Source organism: Anser cygnoides, chromosome 4 (genome assembly GCF_040182565.1).
Source record: "Anser cygnoides isolate HZ-2024a breed goose chromosome 4, Taihu_goose_T2T_genome, whole genome shotgun sequence".
NCBI classification, from domain to species: domain Eukaryota; kingdom Metazoa; phylum Chordata; class Aves; order Anseriformes; family Anatidae; genus Anser; species Anser cygnoides.
In genome coordinates, this window is record NC_089876.1 from 72,392,943 (window position 1) to 72,410,444 (window position 17,502).

Here is a 17,502-nt window from a genome sequence, read left to right on the forward strand (position 1 = left end):
GTGCATCCCAGTAATGATATATAGGTGAAACTCAGCATAGACATGCTAAAATACAGGATAACCAAAAATTTAAATAAACAATCCAAAACAAAAACTGAGCTTATGAAATTGGACATGCTCCAATTTCAACTTAGATTTAGCAATCTTTATCTTGGTCTTCTATTACAGAAAATACCTTTGAAAGAAGGAGTTAATTTGCTTATTTTCCAAAATTAATGTGGGCAAAATAAGCAGCTAACTGCTGCTAAAATAACTCAATTACTGGACAGCATCATCCCAGTCTCTTTCAATTTCTTTATCAACAGTTAAATGTAATGCATTTCATCAGCCGTTCTGATACCTGCCTGCAAGTAAGCATGAAAGGTATCGCTGTGACTAAAGCAACCAATCTGAAGAAGAAGGTGCTCTGGTTTAAGTGGGTGAAACCAAAGAGAGATTGCATGTTGTACAAGTGTACCTCTAGACTACAGCTGTCTCTTCACAATGAAATATTAAAGCAAGCCAGCTACTTTCCTGTATGGGTGGAATAGAGCCATAGGATGATTAATTCTTCATTTGTTCCAGCAAATGGCCTATTCTGAAATCACCATATCTTTGCTTCATCTCTACTCTGATCAACAAAGCAAGGTCAGTTTACTGATGGAGGATGGGAGGCATTAAAGGTGTAATCCTCCCACAAGACACACTCTATATCTACAAATAATCATTCAGAGATTTCTTTCCATGGGAGGATGGGGCTTTGCACTGCACCATGCCTTCTGTGAAAGTGTGTTCTTCTATGTCTGGAGGCAATTCCTGACTGTGTCCTCTAGGGTGTATTGGTAGGGACCCCACAAAAACTGCAGTCCAAATTTCCATTCTGCTAAAACACGGTCTGAGCAGAGTTTGGTCAGTGAAAGCCAAAATAATTTTGAAAGAAAAAATATATATATATATATTTGGTTTCTTCCAGTCTCACTCAAGGTTAAACCTGCCTATTAACTATATCTTTTAGCTGCCTAGAAGGATACAAGACCACTGTAAACCTCACTTCAGGCCTAGAGTTTTCTGCCAGTCAGCACTGACACCATTGTGTTAATGGTCATCAAATGTCAAAAATCACTTTCACCTTGTAGAAAGCATGGAACAAGAGAATAGTGGCTAAATAAAGCTTGAAGGTTAGGGACAAATATGTTATTTACATTGCACAACAGAAGGGAGGTTACCCAAGCAGAATTTTTTCAGTATGTGTATGCAAACATAGAGAAGACAATCTCTTCTCTTTCAGTCACGTTACGCATTTGTATATGTTAAAGTCAGGGAAAATACGACTATTATGCACTGCAAAGAACTATAAAAGTGTTAGTGGCTTTCCTTTCATTTTCAGCCATTGTTTTAGTGAAGTATTACACACTGGATTCTGAAAAGCCGTATGATATTTTGAATAACCACCAAGGAAAGAGATTACTTTTAAATACTGTATTTTAGAGCTCACAAGAGACCGCAGACAGTTTGTTATTCATTTCAACCTAATGCAAGCATTAACAAGCTTACTAAATAAGCCTTCTACTGTCTGAAATGTCTTGAATATCTTAGGCTGATTATAAAGTGTTCTAATATACATAATTCAATGCAATTTATTGTATATATCTAGATATTCTTTAGGAAATCAGGATAATAGACTCTCTTTCCATTAAAAATGCCCTGGACAACATATTTTATTACTTCTCAGTTATCTATTGTTTTGAATATATAAATTCAAAGAGGAAAAGCTCTTAGAACAGAGGGATCATTAAGAGGGCAAAAACATCAAAGACGGGCCAAAACAATAACATTCTTTAGCTGCTAATAATCTCAGAACTGCCAGAAATGCTTCCTGCAGCCTGCATTTTAGAAACCGAGGCAATGCTAATGACATTTTCTATTCTTAGGACCCTCAGTGGTGTCATTAGTATAAACTCATCGCAAGGTAAATGCTCCGTGTAGCTGAAGGAGCTGTCTGGGACTTGGCTTTCACACATTTCCACCAGGCAACACCCGGACACAGCAGGTTGCACACCCCTGTGCAAGTGCCAAGGGACAGAGCTCATGGTCAACGTCACAGCTGTGATGAGACCTAGTCAAGCACAAGGCACTGCCTCCTTCATGGCACACCAACCCCATCGGCTGGAGGTGGGGATGAGCCAAACTCACTGTCTTGTATCCTACGTATCCCCACCTTTAGACAGAAGAGAGGGAGCTTGATAGCTGCAGGCACTAGCAGGGCTAGCCAGAGTTATTTATGGCATTAGGTGAGAGCAGTGACACCAGCCATATTATACTTCCATACCAGAGGCTCCTTGTGTCTTCTTCCCTGTCTGTTCATACAGTGCCACACCTGGAAGCAACACAGAAGCATTGCTAGATGAAGGAAGCAGCTGTTATCATTAGGTTTGACTGCAGTAATGCTTCATGTTGTATGGTCTGTGAAAGGTGAGAACCATCCTATCTATGATATTTTTTTCTAACTGTGAGAAATCAGAAGAGCGTGTTGTTTGTTAACAACGGTTCTTCCTCGTGTCCAGGAGCTCCATTTTTGTCTTACATTTGAACAGATCTTAGTGCAGCACGATTGTGGTTCAGAAATAAGAAATAAATAATAAATGCAGCAGCATTCACATCTCCCAAATACTGATGCATCCTGATTTGGGAAGCCACTATAAAACCAATACATCACATTTCAAGCACAATAAAACATGTCAGTTTTGTAAAACTTTGGGAGATGTAAAACCCCTTGTTAACCTTTGTCCCTCTGTGCACTGCTGAATTTAGAAAGCCTAATCTTGAGGCATCTGGCTGACTTTAACTACTCCTGTTTTATTCTTCAAATGCCACTGATTTACATGATAGTTTGCCTTAGACTGGGCAGCCAGGCTTTGATATCTGATCCCCATGGGAGTGTTGATTAATAAGGGCTGAGAGGAAAAGTTGTAAGTGCAGAAAATGAGAGTAAATGAGAGTCCTTTGTAAATGAGAGTCCTGGGATCTGCAATGATTTCAAATTACAGTTCTGCATGCATACGTGTGTGTGTGCAGTCAGTTGTTCAGCATGCCAACAGCTCTTAGTGCACTTCAGAAAAGATGCTCTGAACACTAATAATCTGTGGAGCTAAGCTATCTTGGTTCAGATAATTTTATAAAAATATCGCTATCAGGGTGCTACAAATGGAAAAAAAAAAAAAGTGCAGAAAAGATGCTGTAAAAGCAGTGGGCTAAGGAAAACAAAAGGGCTCAGCTATTATAGTTGAGAACTGTGCAGTTTCTTCCTGAAGGTATAATAAGAATGGACTTATTGCTTTAAAAAGCAAGATCCAAATTTGGGGCCTGAAGGACCAGCAGTAAGCTGTATGCTTGACACCAGGGCAGCCACCTGACCTCATTGCTTTGGGCTGTTCCTGAGCAAGCAGGAGCTTCTACATTTCCTGTATTCCAATTTTGAAAGGGTCAATGTGTGGTGTAACAGTTCTGGCTACACAAAGCATCTGACGCTTTTTCATATGACCACACACGACCTTTCTTAATGTGGAAAAGGCTGCAAATCTACTCATTGCCACCAAAATCTAATCATGAATTGTGTTACATGGATGTAACCAAAACTCCACTGCAATTTTTTTTTTTTTTTTGAAAAATGTTTGCAACATATGCAATCAAAATTAAGAAAATATCTTTGGAAACTCAGATTGCAATAATCTCAAATTTTGCTGATAACCTTCACTGAGCTGAGCTGAGTATAAATTGAGAATACTGTGAAATCCACAGAGGCCACATTTTTCAAGCAGCCAAATGTTGAATGCTGGTTTTGATTTTCAAGGAATACGATTAGCTTAATATTTTTATTTCATTTTACCTCAGATTAGTTGTACAAGGAATATTAAAGCTGGTATTCTGCAGCCAGTACAGCTCAGGGTATTTAAATCAGAACATAGATCTCTCTCCTAAGTACAGATTAGAAGGGCAGACACTTAATAGTTTTGAAACATATGGTTAATAGGCCTGTGGTTTTAATTTATAGCTCCATGATTATATTTTATTTTTCTGTTTGTAGATATTGGGAAATGAATCTTCAGATGGTCCTTAATTATTTTGAGTTCAGCTAATGAGATATGTTGCTTTAGTCCAGGCTCTTGGCTCATAATAAACAAAGGCTAAAAGAAAGAAATACCCATTATTGTTTTATTGCTGAATGTTATTTAGAAAGAAAAAAAAAAAAAAAAAAAAAAAAAAACAATATTTCCTAACTGCTGAGCAGGTTTAAAAAAATAATAATAATAATAATTCTACATCACAGAAACTTTATCATTGTGCTCTGTGCTTTGTACTACGTTTTTAAAACACCCAGAGCAAAGAATCTGGGGGAGGGCATGTTTAGGTTGAACACTCATCCTTGGTCCCATGGTGGGAGCAGCCCCTTTTCCACGTGACATTAGGAGTTGAGGCCTCATGCCGAAGCTGCACCGGCCACAGGACAAGGGTTACCCACACACCCACTGGTCCCACCCCACTCTGTAGCTTCTTGGTGGCTTGGAAGAAGCTCAAAGGAAGGTGCCTTATGTCACTGCAGCCAGTATCTCTAGTGCCACCACTGCGCCTGGAGGCTAGGACATGGGACCACAAGAGACAAATGATTTGGAGGGGAACAGGGATGATGCCTTTATTAGTGTTCCTCTCCTGCTTCCAGTCTCTTGGAATAACTTTCCCTTACGAGATTTTTTTAATGAAATTGAGGTCTTATGGACCATGTTTTCCACTTTTGCTTTACAAATGCTGCATCCTCTCACAGATGCAAGGCATCCTTCGTGACCAGGACTCCGAGTATGCCTCCAGCTAAAAGCTGTCATTCGGAGATTAAAATAGACATCCGTTTACATACCATAATACTTTTATTTCCCCAATTTATGTTTGAAAAAGTACAAGGAAAACATGGAATTCAGGCAGATTTGCAGCTAACCCCATTTTACAATAGCAGGTTTGCTCCTGCTGTGGCTGCTGGTTCAACTCCCCCTGACAGTTTTCCATCACTGCACAGCGCTCCCAGCCTTTATTGTGTGTAGTTTGTGCCGTTCCTGGGGTTTCTGTGGAAAAATAGATTTGGAGACAATACAAAAAAAAAAAGGGGGTTGTTTTTGTGCTCCCTTTCATTTTTTCTGTGTACTCTCCAAAAGAAAACCAGCAAGGAAGGGAGGAAAGTACCACAGGGCCTGGCAGAAAACCAGAGAAAAGGAGTGCTGCAGGAGACTGAACATGGATCATCTTCTGTCCATTTCAAACATCCCTGTTTTATTCTGAGCTGCACAAGTTGTACAAGACCTTATTCACTTGAGCAAGCCATTCATGCAAGAGGTACCAAAAAATTTCGTGTTTTCTGTTGTTCACACCAGTCATGACGAGGTCTTCATTTTGGGATCTCATCTTCTTCATCCTGTTATCCTTGCCGCTGGAATTGTTCGATGTATGTCAAGTAGTTTTGGTGACTGCTGTTCTACCTCACAGAAGACACCGAGTGCTTGATGTGATAGCTACTGCACGGATATTACTGATTCATGCTGTGGTGCTTGAACTACTTTATCCTGACACAGTCATCTGATCCCCAAAGTCATCATTCTGCTCTTCTGTGTTTGGTGGAGCTTGCTGAGAATCACCTCTCTTTAACCTCCTGCCACCAGTCTTCCTTGCCCCTGAGTACTCTACATCTCCCATTTCTTTAATGCCGCACAACTTTCTGAAACCTCCAACAGACATAGGGCAAATGCACAGTTCTTGTTTGTGCTAAGGCCAGAGGATAGAAATATTTTTCCAGAGTGAAAACTTCAAGTTTTCCGTATCTGGTTCATTTCCTTTAGTATCTGAGTTTTAAAGAAGTCATTGCATTCCCTCTGGGTAGAGTGTGTTGGCAGAAAATACAAGTAATTTCTGATACTGGGTCTATTCAGGGATTTTGTATTGAGCTACATTCCCTTTTCAACTCCTAAATAATAGAAAAGAAGGGTAATATATTGTTATGTATAAATCATCTTAGAAAGACATGTTTGACCTTGATTTAAACAAGCTCTACTAATAACATAAGAATAGGGAAAATGGGGGTCGACATGATTGCTAGCAAGGTATTTATAGAACTATAATTAAAACAGAGTATAGGTTATGTTAAAGTAAATGAAGTCAATTTAGTTCATCATCATTTTTGCAGTGTTGCAAATTAACATAACAATGACAACTGTAGTTGTCGCTGACTTGAGCAGCAGCAGTTAATCATTGCAATTAATCATTATTAATACATAATTCATAATGATCGATCATGCTTGACTCTAGGATCATAGTGGACTTATATAAAATACTATAAAAATAAAAAATATCTGTCCAAAATCTAGGAAAACCTGACCCCTATTTTCCATTTTGATGTACGAATATGAGCTATCACTGCCACATGTCTGAATCTGTTAGGTCTCATTTAGTTTGAATTAACCTTGACAGGTGAGAAGTGAGATTGTAGCACATACAGGCAAATTAAATAAATGTCCCATATTTGTCTGAGATAGCTGTGTACATGTCAGAGTGCTGGTAAGTCTGTCAGGCAAAACTGGAAAACAGGGAGAGGGGAGTTTTGTTCCTTTGCTCAGAAAAGGCATCTTTAAACCATTAGTAACCTGCAGCGTACTATGAAGTATAAAATACAGCCCATTCTCACTGAATACCTGAAAGACAAAATCTTTCCGTACCTGGTGGGAACGTATACATTACATATGAAAGACCAAAGCCTTCAGAGCAAATAATGAGGTTATGCATTGTATATCTCAAGTGCCTTCTTTCCACTTCTGGAATTTCCACATTTTTCTCAGAGACAAACTGGTGCTTTGGCCTGGAAGCCTTCAACTCTCTCCCCGTAGCAAGCTGAACACCAGAAAAAGCAACAATTGTTTTTTGAGAACCCCTCTCAGTTCCTCCTTGTCCCATGTTCTCAAAATTTCTTCAAGAAAGGCTGCTTCCCAGGTGTACATTGAGCTGTGCTTTATAACTGATTTGCCCATGTGGCTTTAGAGAATACAAGCCCAGACTTATTTATTTATTTATTTATTTCTCGTTTTATGTGCTCATCTACTTCTCTGGGAAAAAAAAAAAAAAAAAAAAAAAAAAAGCAATGACATACCTTACATATATTCTCAGAATACTTCGTAGCACTACTTTTCAAGTTAAATCTGCCTAAGACATTTTTGTGTGTTCTTTGTACTGAAAATCAACCATGGCTCAGACCATATTGCACCCCAAAATAAATTAATTTTAAATAGAAGGCTATCTCAAAGCTGTTTTTCCTCAATGAGTGAAAAGAAAATGCATATTTCAATCTAAATTAATTCTAAATATTTTAGTTTGCTTGAAGGAAGACAAGAAAGAACCAGGTGTGCATATCTGTAATGAACTGCAGTAATACTTACTTCAAAATGACTCTTTCTCTGAGGATTGCATACAGCAGTGTTCAGAGAAAACCAAAAATTCAATACAAACAAAACGAAAGCATTAAAGTTTGATAACCACATGATTTCTGGGCAGAGGGTAAGGACCCACTGGAGAAGCTGCAAAGTGACCTCACACAGCAAAAGATGTTTAAAAGCAAGTGCTTTTTTCTTAACCAAACAAAATATTTCAAAAGCAGCAAACCCTTTTTAAATTCCTCCATGAAATGAAAGCCTCTTCAAGGGTAGTTTGGTAGAATTAAACTATTAATTCATCGGATTTCAGCAGCGTCTGATCCCTGAATAGCATGCATACCATTTCATGCCTGAAGGACAAGCAGAGCCATGTGACTCCTGAAAGTGGGTAGACATCCTCAGAGCAAGCTTAGAGCAGCAGATAAAATCATGCTGTATCTGCCTCAAAACAGGCCAGGCAACAGGGAGCCATCCACTAAGTACTGAATTCAAAATTAGTCTTCCTACCACAGGTATAATTTTAATCTTGTTTTCTACCCAGGAAAGTTCCTCTTTTTTTTTTTTTTTTTTCCTCCCCCCTCCATCTTCCTGGTAATTTTTTGCCCAACTTTAAGAATCCTCGCTGGAACTGTTATTTTTATCGTGCTGCAGTACCTCTGGGAAATCACTCCTCACACTGCCAAGGACATGGGTTTGCTTTTCAGCTTCAAGCCAGTGCTTGGCCATGTGTCTCTCCTATTCTGCTGATGACATCCTCACCTTCTGTGACCACCGTGCTCAGAAAGGATGCCAGTAGAGCAAATTATTTCTCTATGTAAACCTGTCTGCAGCCACTTGGAATAAGCCTTGGAATATAAGGCCACCAGTAACATGACAAAGCTGGGAACAAGGCTCTGAAGTGAACCTTGTTTCTGAGCCCTAGCAGGGAACTAGTATTTGATGAGAAAAGGGCTGTTCTGCATTTCTCCTCCAGCATATTCCCACTGTTTAACTGTGACAAAATGATTTATTACCCAAGCTGAATTAAGAATGGATTCCACCTTTGTCCTTCTATTTTCTGAGTCACAAAGGGAGCTGGAGGGAGGTAAGCACAAAAAACTTGAAAGTAATGTTGCTATTAAAAAAAATATTTTAAAAGTCTCTCCTCCCACATACTCCAAGAAATTTCAGTGAAAAAGTAGCCTAAGAATGACCTGAGATAAAAGAAAGTTACGTTAGGAATAAGATATTCATAAAAGATCACAGTAGGAGTTAGGAGATTACATCCCTCACAGGTTTGATTGTGAAAGATTTATTGATAGACTGGTAAAAGCTTGACTGCCAAATCTTCAACATTTTAATTTTTGGGTCCTGGCCTCTGAGAGAGAAATCCTATGCCAAGTACCTTGACACCCTCAAGAAAGTGTGAGAGGGGTGGAGCAACACGGAGCTGGATCCAAACCAGCCAAATGGAAAACTGGGAGAGCTGCTGGGGAGGGGAAGAATTAAAACTGCTTCAGTGGTAGAGGTAGACTTTCACCCAGGATTGCCATGAAGCATCTATCTTTGTCCAGCTGAGATCCACAGCCCAAAAGAAAGCAATAAAAACTTTTTTTTTTTCCCTTTTGGTAGTGAGGAATTGGGCAGGGTTTGCTGCTCTAATCAAGGGTAGTGGCAGCAGCAGGCGTACACAGGTGTAAGCCTCAGAGCTTAGCGGATTCAAGGTTAGAGAGAGCACAGATACATTCAGGTTGAAGTAGTAGCTGGCACCTGGTTTTGAGAGGCAAGTGTTCTCTGTATGTCCTGTATTTGATGCTAAATCTTTTATTCTGTCCAGCCTTTTATCAGTTCTCATAGATATGCGATGAAGAGGACAGAAGTTCTTTCTAGGCACATTTTTTGTCTTGTTTATTTATATTGGTCACTCTTCTGCTGGTGAACTATCACTGTCCAGATACAATGTACCTAGCAGAGTGAAGGGCTCATTAAGAGTCATGTTTTCAAGAATATTGGATTATAAATAATAACTTATGTATACTTTTACCTTGTCTACTGTCTTACTTTGTCTACAACAAAGCAGTTGGTTTCTGAAATGCAGGGAGCCTATACATTTTTCAGGATACTACTGTAAATGAGTTAAGTTGTGTGGCACTTGAAAAAGTCAACCACAATGTTTTCTCCTAAAAAAATTCTCTTTATGTGAGGTCCTGAACATAATAATTTATCAGCTGACTTCCCCTCTGTATGTTTCATTTCAGCCCTTTGAGTCTCATAAATACAAGAACTGTGATGCTTTTAGTGTCAGATTGCAAATAATTAGATTTTGTTGTTGTTGTTGTTTCATGTGAATATAATAAAACTATATTTTTGACACCGACCTGCTGTATGTTACCGTTAATTAAATAAGAAAAATATATACAAATTAAAATTTTGATATATTTGAAATATTGTCTATAGAAAGTCTGCTTAATTCAGAAGTATAGAAACAAATGTGTATGTGAATGAGTGACATTGTCACGTTGACATGTTGTAGACACGAGGAGTGTGTTAGCATATATTCTTAGACTCCATTTATGAGTGCATATGAATGATTACAAATTCCAACAATGCTAAATTCATTTGCATATTACTTGCATAAGAAGCTGTAGGCATTTGTGTAGGTAATATAATTATATTTATATATACAGCAGAATACAAATACTTACTTTTCAGTCTTTGTTAAAGTTCTGGTAAAAATTGTAACTGTTCAAAACTGAGGGCACTATTGATAAACAAGGTTAGAAATAAGAACTTGGAAAATCTGTTCATCATGTGTTTCCTTTGTGTCCCCCTGCGTGGGTTATCAAAAGAGTTTTTCCCAGATGGCAGTTTGATGTGGTTTTTTTGATACCTTATACTGCATAGGGACACTGGTCTTCAAAAATACAGGTGCTTATTACCAAGAGCCACTTTCAGCCACTTCTCAGTCAATGCTGATAAATTTGTGCTTGATGAGGTTCAGGTGCCTAGAGGGAAAACAGCATTGTGTGTACACTACTTCTTTTCTGAGGGCTCTTCTCCTTTCTCTTGCCCACAACTGTAGTTAAGCTACTACCCTAATAATATTTGCTCTCATACCTACATCCACATGTTTTTGAGGGAGACATGGTAGTAGCCAATGACCCTCCTCTTGAGGCTCCCCTTTATCATCTTAATCACATCTACAGACCCCTAACAGACATTGAGTGAAAGAGACCTGCAATATCTATATAAAAGGTGCAATTTAACTTGATCTATTTATTTATTTATTTATTATTTGTGCAAACAGTCTTCTATGCAGTTTAAACTCTGCTCTGGCAACACAAGCTGAATAACAGACGCAGATCTACAGCACGAATGATAAAATCTTCATGATACTGCAACAGGAGGTTGTGGGGTAAGCATAGGTAGCATTCTGTATTATTGAGCCATGGTGTAAAAGTAGAGGTTTCCTGTGCTGTTGTGTCCTATCGGAACTAGTTACTGGTGTCAGTATGAGTTTGAGTCTGCAGCATTCTGCTCGTGAGAAATGCCACTGCTCCAGCAGCTGGTGAGGCCAAGGTGCTCCTCGGCACAGCTCAGTGAAGGACCTCAGGAAACGGGCATCTGAGCTCCTCAAGAGCTTTTCTGTTGCATCACTGCTTGTTTGATGCTCAGAGACTGATGATATTTGGGATTTAGAAGTATTAGTGCACTCATATGTTCACACCTTGCATCCACAAAGAGGTCACCATTGCTGTGCCTGGAGCTATTTTATGTGCCAGCCAAATTTAAATGGCCATTTGGTTAGAATATTTGTAGAGTGGGACACTATCATAGTTCAGGACCTTCCAAGTAAATATACCTTTGATATGGAGGTTATAGATAACCTCAGTTATCAGCCACCTGGGTTGATGAGGTCTAGCAATGAATGATTATTTCTTAATACTCCATTATTTCAGGGAGGCTATCTGATTTCCATTTATACATAAAAAACAATAGTGAATCTTTTTGGCATCTCCTATTGCTTTGGCATATGTTTCCAAGAAGATCTTGCTATACCTGTTGTAAGTACGATTTGTTGTGGCAAAATGTATTTCCTTCATTCAAATGTGATTTGAAGGTTCTTCTCAATTCCATTGCTTCTTGTTATAGAAATCAAACAACAGCACTCAATTTACCTTCTGTACCACGCACCATTTAAATTCACATATGGGCTACCAGTTTATGAGTCATTTAGTCATTTTTCTATTTAACTCTTGTAATGTAATAAATATAATTATAATATTATAATAATTATAATAAATATAATTTAAATTAAAAGAATAATAATAATAAACAAACAACAACAACAAAACACTTCCTTTCTTGTTACACCTAAGAAGGTTAAAAATGTGAAAATCAGGTTCGCATGATACCCATGAATGAATGTGATGAAGTTCTGAGCTAGATGTCAGTGTTTTTAGGTTAGTTTATTTTATATGCCTAAATTTATGGACATTAATGGTCATATTTTGTCACACAATTTATCATTCTCCATTACCACATTATGCTTTTAGCCTAATTTACCATCCCTGCTTTTGACACTGTGCATTACTTTGTATAAACCAGCTAGTCTCACCCAGACCCCTACCAAACACCTTTTCTCTCTGGTGCTCATGCTACCTGGAGGATAGAGCTAGATTATTTGGTTCAAAATGTCTTTTAGAGAGTAGAGAGGTTAAGAGCATTTTATGGAATTTCTTTTCAAGTAGGCTGTTTTTCAGAGAATTTCAGAGCTGGCCAAAGGTGCTACAGTGATGGGGTTTGAAACTGCAGTCTCAAAGGCAGGATGTGTACCTCCAGCACCTCCAAAAAAGCTGCACTAAGGTCCCTCCTAGACCCACCACCAGACATGCTGATCTTCAACACAACTCATTTAAGTGTGTTACCCTGCCTCCGTTCTTATTCTTAGGATAACCTGAGGATGCTGCCAAAGACCTTGAGCTCCTCTTCCTTTTCTAAACTTTCCAGTGATAGTTAAATCAGTGAAATAGGTCACAAGGAAAATGATACTACAAATTCTCACTTCTTCCTAAATATATCTATCACTGTGTTTTCTCTTACATATTAACATCTTCCAGAGTAACTACACTTAAACAAACTGAAACAAAGATATACAAATATTCTTCCTCCTATAGTGAGTTAGGAAATGGGAAACTTTTGGTATTCATATCATAATTCCAAACTTTCTGCTAATCTGTTGTTTATGCTGCTATACCACAGAAAGCAGTTAAGTAAATTCAGATTCTTAAAAAAAACAAATGTGGTCCATTTATGGGTCAAATAGTGTTTTCATATGTTCTTTTGAACTTGTTCAGTGTTTTTCCCAAATCATATTATAAAAATGTCAACAAAGAAGAATACTTGTCAGCAGAGAGTAGAATAAAATAGATTAAAAGCACATTTTCCTTCTTAGTTAATTTACTTACTTCTTCCTTGGCAAAATATGTACATCAAAGCTCAATCCTTTTTTTTTTTTTTTTTTTCCTGGAGTCCAATCCTATACAAAGTGCCATAGCAAGACTTATATGTTAATTGAAATTAATGTGAAATTATATGACATTATTTTTAGACCCAAAGCAACAAAATCCTAATAGCCATAATTTTACATTAAGTACTATTGTAAAACTTTCCAATCTCCAATTCTCAATCTCACTAAACATCAACTTTTTTCAGTTCCACTTCATGTTATAGACACTGAATTGTTATGAAAATAAAACTCTTAATTTTCATCTTTTATTTTCTTTCTTTCTTTCTTTCTTTCTTTCTTTCTTGCTTTCTTTCTTGCTTTCTTTCTTTCTTTCTTTCTTTCTTTCTTTCTTTTTCTTCTTTCCTTCTTTCTTTTTCTTTCTTTCTTTCTTTCTTTCTTTCTTAACAGGATTTTTTTTTTTTTTGTTTCTAAATTCTGATCCTGAGGTTAGATGCAGCTCGTTTTACATTTCGCAGTTTAGAAGTTCTTAAGGATTATTTGTTTCCATAAAGGTTGATACAGCAAGAGAAAATACTACTCTTTCATTGAGATTTGTACCCTATACATATTAACTGATTATGTAGTTGAACTCTATGACCTATTTATCATCCTGAAAGAAACAGAAATGACTTTGTCACAAGCTGCAGAATATATGCAGGACTGCACAGTGCTCAGTCTCTACTGCATTCTGAACAGTGATATATTTTGGCATCTAATATTTATGTTCATTTCAACTTGTATTCTCATTTTTCTTCTGCAATGCCCTTGGTGATGATAGAAATTAGTTTTATTATGGTTTCCTTTAAAGGACATCCAGGCTTGGAGAAAAAACAGGGAGAGAAAAAGTCATCCAGAGGCATGGGCTCCAAATTGATATGTCAGAAAAGTGTATCCATGAATTTCCTGTTGAAGTATAGTGATCCATAATCTTCTCTTGTATTATACACTTATAAATTACCTTCTTTTATAGTATGTCATTTAACTATACAGGTCTTTGTATCAAAAATAGCGTTTCAAGCGCAGGCTGGAGCTGTCAATGCTGCGGAGGTCACCCTGAAAAATAAAATGGATATCAGTCTTGACAAGCGAAAGCTTCCTTCGCATCAGACCCAGGTGGGGATGTGGCTGCTGCAAGTCCATGGCAAATCCTCGTGGCAGTATTTGTTCCCGTTATGTGGGACGGGCTGACACTACTATCTGTCACTCACTGCACTGTGCGGGTTTTGTGTTTATGCTGCACCTCACTTTTTTTTTCTGAGATGGCCTCCCTCTAGGCTGCTGTAGTTTAAATCTTAGCAGTCAGGTGATATTTTTCCAGTATATAGCCTGTCAGCCTGGATCCTTGTAAAACCTCCAGCAGGCCCTTTTCTCCTCCCCACTTCCAGAAGGGAGGCATTTAAGTAAGCCAAGTTTCAGTCTGTGACAGGAAACAGATAAAATAATAAAGCATCCTTCCACGCCTCATGAAGTTCTGGTAAAAGTGTAGTGAAGGGAAGAGTAATTACAGGGAGAAAAAAATGTTCTGCATTGCCTAATCTTCTTCAATATCCAACTTGCTAAAAAAAAATCATGGAAATTATACTATAGCTGCAGCATTTTTGTTAGACTGGCCCTAATTATCTGACACTTACTTGGTCAAATTGACAAAATCTATTAAATATATATGAAAACATTTTGCAATATACAGATAATAACCTTGCCCTTTAGACCCGTGGCTGCAGAGATAATGATCTGGGGCTTGCTAAACATTTCACTCATGTTTCAAACTTCTGCAAGCTGTTTTTCTTTTAAGAAGGAGCTTTTGAGCCTCAGCAGTGTCTCCACGTCTCATTACAGGGAAGGAAAACAGGCAGGCAGGCATAACGTGTATAATCTGAAGCTGTTAAAATAGAGCGCGAAAGGGGGAGTGAGCTGAGTGACTGATGGAAATTCCAGGACTTCCAAATAAATTGACAGAAATGTAGACTTGTGGTCTGAAGACAAATGTGTTATTCAGAGTCTTCTGGAGTTCAAAACTCAAACCTGACACTGCTACCTGCTGTAGCTCGTGAATGACTTGCCTAATTTCCTCTTTCCCCGCCATGTGCAGATTGGGAAACTAACGCATATGAAACCTAGCCACACACAATGAAGGTCTCAAATACGGTCTTTAAATAAGTGATGTATCATTATCAGTTGATCACAAAGCATTTTCCAGAAGAATTGCATCCCCCCAAAAGAGGGGGTGCTAGATGAACAAAGTCACTACGTGAAATTTTTGCCCATTTTCTTGTCACCTTTCCCTACACCCCCAAAGGGATTTTGTAACCTGAATGATTTCAATCCATGTCTCCTCAAGCAGGAGGATGCAATCTAGGTGTGATATAGATGCAGAAACAAGCTGCAAAGGTGATAAATGAAGACTATTTTAACCCAGCTCTGCTGCTGAAGGACACTTTACACTGGAAGCTTTGCACCAAATCTCCAGAGCCTTTGTCCAATCTTTGTAGCAGGCTATTTTCTCTCTTTTCCTTCTGCTGTGCCGGGTACATAAGGGTCAGATCACTTGAAGCAAAGATTATCAATGTATATAATGGCTGCTTTATTTAAGGAAGGCTGGCCCCAAAATCTAGCATTTCAATATATTATAAATAAGCCATTTGTCCATTCCAGCCCTGATTATTGGGGAAGTCCATAGCTCAGCCTGTCTGGTCTCCAGGACTATGTTCTCTCACTGGCTCCTTCAGCTCTGTCTAGGCTTTCTCAATCATGATACTCGGGAAGAACTGATGCAGATCCTGCTAGTTGTTTCTGTTGCAAATGACCATTTGCAATACCACCACAAGAGAACTTAAAAGAAACTAGAAAATGCTATTATTAGGAATTCCCTGGGAGGACACGGGGAAGTAGCACTGGGGAGGAGCCCATGCGGCCAAATATTTGATTCAGTGCTTAAATATTTATACTAGATTTGACAATATTGTCTTTCTTGCAGAAAAAAAAAAAAAAAAAAAAAAAAGTTCAGACTTCTGCTGTCCTTCTGCCTGGCAGAAGCTGCGTAAGGGCAAGTGGTCTCTTTGTGGGAGCAGCACAGAGCTAAGGCTGCTGATGAGTTATTGAGGTACAGAGGGAAATTAGAAATGCTGTTGGGAGGCCAGTGAGAGCCCCAGGCAGTTGCTTTCAATACAGACAGCACATGATTGACTGCAGGCTTATTTTTCTGTCTTCCCAGCACACTGTGAAATACTTCTCTGTGTACACTTTAGCTATCACTGATGCTGAAAAGCCAGAGAGAAAGGAGGACCACAGCGCTTTGTGACTGCAGTAGCATCTTCTGTTCCTTCCCAGCTGCTGCATGGAGGAGAAAAAGCTCTCCAGCCCTGTCCTGACCTGCAGGCAGTGTTTCTGAGGAGGGATGAGTTTAGCCAGCTGTCAGTGCTTCAAACTTTATGCACATACTAGTAAAATCCTATCTGCATCAGCCCCTCCTTCTACACTGCAAATGGCTCGGCTGGAAGGAGTGCCTCCCAGGCCCCTGGGGAGGACTAGAGTGAAAGATGTCATCTTCTGCAAAGGTGTACCAGAGTGTAGGGTGCAAGTCAGATTTGAAATTACAAGAAGTGCAGTGTTTTAGGGCATGCCTTCAGCAAAATGAAAATAAGGTTTTCCAGAGATGTGAAGTACCTGTCTCTGTACTGACAGCTGTAATACTGTGCAGTGCATCTCTAACGGAAGAACATTGCAGGCCAGGTGACATATCTGACCACGCTGGTCTTTGCACCATTTGCAACATTCATGATTTTCTTCAGATGTTCTTCTGACTTTATTTCATTTTTTGCATAACATGACCAATTAATTGTATTCTCTAAATTCAGCCTAACAAGTTCTTCTTATCCAGTATTAAATCCTGATGCTGGAGGAGTTCAAGTTAAGGTTACTATGCATGTTTTTAGGGTCTGTATTCTGAAATAAGTAATCTCAATGAAATACAGCAAAAACATATATAGGAAGGAACCTAAAGTGGAGTCAGCAATCAGCTCTGAAATAACACACTACGTTTGCTTTTCCCTGCCATGGAAATTCTTCCCCCCAAAATCCATCCTTTTGTTGCAGTCCCCTTCTGTTTGATGGAGCCAAAATTTTCAGCTATAAAGACCTGGAACTTGTTGAAGCTTCCTCTCTTTTGCATTACAAAAATAATTAAGCATTGACAAATATTTCTTCTATGATTCCTGCTGAAGTGATGGTCTATTTTCCAAATGAATCTAGCTTTCCACATCATATCTATTCTGGCATTTGGCAGGCAGGTTAAACTCTGATAAAGTTCTGAAACTTTCAGATGGAAGCCCACTTTCTGATCTACTCAGCAAATAAATTTGCATTGATTTATTGTGGAACTTCAGTCTGCCTTCTGTAACAAGGTTACATGCTTGTGCTGGGCAGTCTGTGAAGAAGTCCCCACAATGCCAAATGCAGCATAACCCATTAAACCTGTAGAAGTCATGTTTGTATCTGCACCTGGATCTCAACCTATATTCTATTAAAACATCAATATAAATTATTCTGCTTAGTAGGAAGGTCTAAGAATGATAATAA